This window comes from Podarcis erhardii (assembly GCF_964252035.2).
Source record: "Podarcis erhardii genome assembly, chromosome: 7".
In the NCBI taxonomy this organism is placed as follows: domain Eukaryota; kingdom Metazoa; phylum Chordata; class Lepidosauria; order Squamata; family Lacertidae; genus Podarcis; species Podarcis erhardii.
This window is the reverse complement of record NC_138511.1, coordinates 139,007-145,671: the sequence shown is the minus strand read 5'-3', so window position 1 is coordinate 145,671 and position 6,665 is coordinate 139,007. Positions and strand designations below refer to the sequence as shown.

Genomic DNA, 6,665 nt, shown 5'->3' with positions numbered 1-6,665 from the left:
TTTGCATCTTGCAGGATGGCTTTTTTTCTAAAAAGAAAAAAGAAGAACAAGATCTATCCCTCATATGAGGATGAGGCCCCTGCCCTACTGCCGGCATTGGCAAAGCCTTCAACATCAGCCACAGAGGGCAGGAGGAGAAATCAAAAGATCTACCCCTCATATGAGGACGAGGCCCCTGCCCTACTGCCGGCATTGGCAAAGCCTTCAACATCAGCCACAGAGGGCAGGAGGAGAAATCAAAAGATCTACCCCTCATATGAGGAAGAGGCCCCTGCCCTACTGCCGGCATTGGCAAAGCCTACCCCATCAGCGGCAGAGGCCAGACCGGCAGAGGCCAGACCCCTAGTCTTGCCAGGGCTGGTGAAGCAAGACCCAAGCCAGCAGCGGCCCTCAAAAAAGAAGAGCCTTGAGGACTCTGGGCCAGCGTTCCCAGGTGAGTAGGCAGAACCAGATCCCTCTTGGGTTGTTCCCCTTGGTCTTAGACCTGGTGTTTACCTCTACGGATGTTGGTGATCTGACACTAACTAAAAGCGAAACAAAAGAAGTGCCATGGTCAGATCACTTCCTGGTGCAACTGGACTTCTCCGCGACCCTTCCCCTCTGCAGGGAGGTGGGACCGATTCGGATGGTCCGCCCCTGCTACTTAATGGATCCAACTGGTTTCCAGAGAGCGGTAGGGGATGTATTATCCCAAGTTGGTGGCCTCTCGGCTGATTCCCTGGTGGCCCGTTGGAATGCGGAGTTAACCAGGGCTATTGACTGTCTGGCTCCGAAGCGCCCTCTCTGATTGCAGAGCCTGGACAGCCCCGTGGTTTTCCCCAGAGCTGAGGGCGAATCGTTGAGACGGCTAGAGCGCCGGTGGCGGAAAACTCACTCTGAATCAGACTGGACACGGGCTAGAGCTCAACGTCGAGCCTACCAAGTGGCAATGCAGAAAACAGCAGCGGGAGACTTTTTCAGGTGGTTCACAATCTATCAGAACCACTTGCACCACCAGGGCCTGGTAGGGACCCCAAGATCTCCTGCAGTGCTTTTGCAAAGTTTTTTGCAGATAAAGTCGCTCAGATTCAGAAGGAGGTAGACTCCACCGTGGGAGCAGGGACAGGGCGGGAGAGTAGCACTGTCTAGTTCTGTCTAGTGCTGTTACATGGGATCAATTCCAATCTGTTACCTCCGAGGATGTGGACAGGCTGCTTGGACAAGTGAAACCAACCACCTGTCTCCTTGATCCTTGCCCATCCTGGCTGATAAAAACGAGCCGGGAAAGGCTGGGCGATGGGCTCTGCGGGGTAGTGAATGCTTCTCTCTGTGAGGCAGCCTTCCCAGACCCACTGAAAGAGGCGGTCATTAAACCACTTCTTAAAAAAACTTTTTTAGACCCAGCCAATTTGGCCAACTATCGCCCAGTCTCAAATTTACCATTCTTGGGCAAGGTGGTTAAGCGGGTGGTTGCCGAACATCTCCAAGCATGCCTGGAGGATACAGACCATTTGGATCCCTTCCAATCGGGATTCAGGCCTCACCATGGGACTGAAACTGCCTTGGTCGCACTGGTTGATGATCTCCGGCAGGCTAGGGACAAAGGTGAGAGCTGTTTCCTAGTTCTGCTGGATCTCTCAGCGGCCTTTGACACCATCGACCATAACATCCTTCTGGACCGTCTAGAGGGGCTGGGAGCTGGGGGCACTGTTATACGGTGCTTCCGCTCCTTTCTCCTGGGCCGTGCCCAGAAAGTGGTGTTGGGGAATGAGCGTTCAGACCCCTGGGCTCTCACGTGTGGGGTGCCTCAGGGTTCCGTCCTCTCCCCCATGCTTTTTAATATCTATATGAAGCCACTGGGAGAGATCATCAGGGGGTTTGGGCTGGGTGTTCATCAGTATGCAGATGACACCCAGCTTTACCTCGCCTTTAAATCAGAACCAGTGAAGGCGGTGAAGGTCCTGTGTGAGTGCCTGGAGGCGGTTGGAGGATGGATGGTGGCTAACAGATTGAGGTTGAATCCTGACAAGACTGAAGTCCTGTTTTTGGGGGACAGGGGGCTGGCGGGTGTGGGGGATTCCCTGGTCCTGAATGGGGTAACTGTGCCCCTGCGCAGCCTGGGAGTCACTTTGGACTCACAGCTGTCCATGGAGGCACAGGTTACTTCTGTATCCATAGCAGCTGTCTACCAACTCCACCTGGTATGCAGGATGAGACCCTCCCTGCCTGCAGACTGTCTCACCAGAGTGGTGCATGCTCTAGTTATCTCCCGCTTGGACTACTGCAACGCACTCTACGTGGGGCTACGTTTGACGGTGACCCAGAAACTGCCATTAATCCAGAATGCGGCAGCTAGACTGGTGACTGGGAGCGGCCGCCGGGACCAAATAACACTGGTTCTGAGAGATCTGCATTGGCTCCCAGTACGTTTCCGAGCACAATTCAAAGTGTTAAAGCCCTAAACGTCCTCGGTCCAGTATACCTGAAGGAGCCTCTCCACCCCCATCATTCAGCCAGGACACTGAGATCCAGCACCGAGGGCCTTCTGGCGGTTCCCTCATTGCGAGAAGTAAGGTTACAGGGAACCAGACAGAGGGCCTTCTCGGTAGTGGCGCCCACCCTGTGGAATACCCTCCCTTCAGATGTGAAGGAAATAAGTAGCTACCCTATCTTTAAAAGACATCTGAAGGCAGCCCTGTTTAGGGAAGTTTTTAACATTTAACGCTGTATTGTTTTTAATACTTGATTGGCAGCCGCCCAGAGTGGCTGGGGAAACTCAGCCAGATGGGCGGAGTATAAATAATAAATTATTATTATTATGATACAAGGTCAGGGTCTCTCTTGGTTTCCTTGATGTCTGGGTGGAAGTCCCCCCCCCATCCCACCCCTCCTTGTTCAGAGGCGTGTAACATGGAGCAGGGACTTCCGGGTGGCTGCCCCTGTTCTGCATTGTTGGGGGTTGGACTGGGTGACCCCGCAGGTCCCCTCAGACGCTACAGTTCTATGATCCCTGTTCAGATATGGCATGCACCCGCTCATTGCAACAGGCGAGAAGCCACCTGAGAAAGAACTTGCCGTCTTTTCTCATGTATAAGACGAGGTTTTTTACCCCCCAAATCAAGTGTCAAATTGGGGCTCCTCTTCTACAGGGGGAGTGCTGCGGGGGGACGGGCGCTTGATTGTAGCCGCCAGGAAGAGATTCCCAGCTATGATTTCTTTGCTGTGGAAAGGGCTGTTGTCAACTGGCAGACGATAGGTGACTTGGTGGTTGATGCCTGCCTGCAATTGTGCAATTTGATTAATGGCTCCCTCCCCCCCAAAAAAGCTCAACCACTCTGGGCAACCCCTCCCCAAAAAAGCTTAGCAAGTCTTGGCAATCTGCCCCCATTTTCTAAATTTTGAGTGCCCAGAAATAGGGGGCGTCTTATACATGGGGGCGTGTTATACATGGAAAAACACGGTACCTTTCCCTCTCATCCGCCTCATTTACTCACCTCTCTCTCTCTCTCTCTTTCTTTCTGAAGAACTCTCTGATGAAAACTTAGAGTACTTGTTGGTGGGTAAGAAAATGCTGGGAGGAAGAACCGTCAGAGAAGCTTTGGAGATGATGGATGAAAGGGAGATTTTGGAGACCATCCTCCAACACCTCCAGCCACCTCCCCAGGTGTGTGTGATGCAGGGTGGATTTGATTGAAATCAAATCGATTTAAAGCATCTTTTTACATTCTTGCTTGTATAATCTTAATATTTACAACCAGATGAAGGTTTCATTTTGGGAATAATAAATTTCCAGAGTAGTTTTTACTACTGATTTGGTTATACTGTTAGGAATGCATAGACACATAATTATGAAATTATTGTGGGGTATAATAAGTTAACTGCGTACAGACGCTTCAGGTTACATACGCTTCAGGTTACAGACTCCGCTAACCCAGAAATAGTACCTCGGGTTAAGAACTGCCATCGGCTCAGGGGCGAGAGGGGAAAAGCCGGGTGGATTTCAGAGAGCCCCCAAAGATCGTGGGAAGCAGCACTTCCTCAGCGGAGGAAGGAGAGGAGATGCAGGGGTTGGAGGAGGCAAGGCGGTGCCAGGACACCTTGCCTGAGCAAAGCGGGGAGGAGGGGGGTCCCCCATTACCCAAGCCTTCCTTGCGCAGTAGGTTTCCGCGCAGAGAGGGGAGGCGCAGACTGGGCGCCAAGAAATTACTCTGCTGGGGAAGGTTGAAGGGCCGCCCACTCTCAGATTCTGCCCGTGAATGAGCAAGACATGGAATAGAGGTGCTCTGCATTCTGAAGGTTTTGATCACTAAGAAGAAAGCTGGAAAACCGACTCTTGAGCCATATTTCCTGATTGCTGTCAAGCAACCAACCGGTACCTCTAACAGTGGTGCTTCATGTTAAGAACAGTTTCAGGTTAAGAACGGACCTCCGGAAAGAATTACGTTCTTAACCTGAGCTACCACTGTATATTTGGACAACTTTTCTGCTGTACCTTATTGGAAGAAAAATAACCATTTTCTTAATTAGAATTTAAACAATTTATTTAACTAAAACAATAACATTATAGCATATATATCCATGTTTGTTAACTGATGTGGTTAACTTTTTTAAAAAAAATTCTTAGAATGAATTTTAGCATATATGAAAAACTTAAAATAAATCCTTACTTCCCAGTGAATAGCCGTTGGACTATAATGCAACTTAAAAAGAAAATATATTTTGGAAGATTTTTCCTCCAAAAGCATTTTATTTTAGAAATCCAAATTAATTTTTTTAAAAATGTGATTTAAATCAAAGAAATCCATTTTTTAAAAAGGGGGTCATTGATTTTTAGCCACCCTGGTCTGATGTTGCGCAGCGTGAACCAGGATTCCCCAACCTGGTGCCCTCTAAATGTTCTGGACCATATGCTGCCTGGGGCTGGTGGGAGCATGTAGAAGGGGAACTGCCATGAACTATCACAGGCAAAGGCAAACCCAGCCCTCCAGCTGTTTTGGGACTACAGCTCCCATCATCCCTAGCAAACAGGACCAGCGGGTCAGGGGTGATGGGCATTGGAGTCCCCAAACAGCTGGAGGGCCGTGTTTGCCTCCGCCTGAACTATTGGGAGCCCAGCTTGGAGGAAGGTCCTATTTGCAGATGCAAGAGACGACTTTCTCCTGGTGGGGCTTGAAAAGAGGACCAGGCAAATTTGGGGAAGCAGAGAAGGCGATCAGTGCAGCATCTGTAGACCGGAAGAAGAACCAATCCATGAACTTGATTTGGTGGGATGACTTGGACCCCAGGAAATGTTGCATGTTTTTTTCTTTAACTTTTGCAACTGATCGTTCCCAATATCTTGGAACGTTTGAGAATCCGATATTGTGCAGTAAAAGTTTTTGTGACTGTATTGTGCCTGATATGGCCAATATTTCCTCTTCGCTCTCAAGAGCAGTTAATTTGCCAGGCCTGGGCATTTGGCAGAGCAGGCAAGCAAATACTTTCTGCAACAGAAAATTTAATAAATAATCATACTGGGAGTGGTATTGTCTGTTTGTTATTATGGTATGTATTTTTGAGTTTTTATATTGTAAACTGGCCAGTGATCTTCGGATGAAGGGCAGTACAGAAATTTAATAAATAATAGTAATAGCCACAATGCCTAGATTCTGTTTGTTCATGGCAAGAAACAAAGTGCTTTAAATGAATGGTGTGTCTCCCAGTCCAGAGGATTTATTGAATCTTCTTTGGAGTGTTACTTTAAAAAAGAAGAAGAATTGATTGCAATAGATTTTACTCCAAATGATTTTTGCAAGAAGTCTATTTCTAGGCATGTGGGGTTTTTTTAGAGAAGACAAGTGGCAGATAGATGGCAACTGTTCTCTAGACAAGAAACATGACACTTTTCTTCATTTTATTCCCAGCAGAAGACATCCAAGCCTGGACACAACAAGGTAAGTCCTTGTCGCGAATTCCTCGCGGCACTTTTAGCGGAATGCTCAGAGTCCCAGGTTCTTTAGTGCAGTATTTATTATTGTGAGCTCAATATATATACAAATATCTACAGAAGCAGTTCATCTAATCAGACAGAGTACCTGCACCTTGAGGCAAAAGAAGACTCCACACTCATCTACACCACTCCACCACTATTGGACAGGCTTCCCTTTTAAACCGGTGACAGCCAATCACATTACTGCTGCGTCATTCTGACCCAGCACTTCCACAGAGAGTATTGGATCTGTAGCCTTATTGGAGTTCACTGATTGGGTCTGCGTTGCTCCGGGACAGGAGGAAGGAAGCCAAATGACACCAAGGTTGATTCAAAGAAGAAAGAGTTTATTCTGCTCTCCGGATAGCAGAAGGTACTTGCGTGATCAAGTCCACAGCAAGTCCAAAGGAATTTTAGGTGGTTCACCGGGGAGTCCCCCGGTGTCTTCCGACACCGGTACGTTCTCCTGGTCAGTGTTATCAGCAAGCCAGATGTCTCTCGCACATGGACAGCTTGAGCGCATCCCACGCCTCACTTGCTGTCACCTTATCAGCTACGTAGACTAGCTGGCTGTCGTCCATTCCAAGGATGATCATAGCCAAGGCTTTCTCATCCTTTTCATCCTCCTCAGGGGGCTGCGGTGGATCTTCCACCACTTTCCACAGGCCCTCACGCTTGAGGAAGTGTTGCATGCGGACTGACCAGATGCTGTAGTTCA

At 48.8% G+C, this 6,665-nt stretch overlaps 1 long non-coding RNA gene across 1 annotated transcript; it reads left to right on the top strand.

Annotated features, from left to right (window-relative positions):
* Positions 1-252: 252 nt before the first annotated feature.
* LOC309347761 lies at positions 253-6,324 on the top strand. Its single transcript, XR_014159026.1, has 3 exons — positions 253-433; positions 3,504-3,643; positions 5,886-6,324. It is a non-coding gene; the product is annotated as an uncharacterized lncRNA (long non-coding RNA).
* Positions 6,325-6,665: the final 341 nt, after the last annotated feature.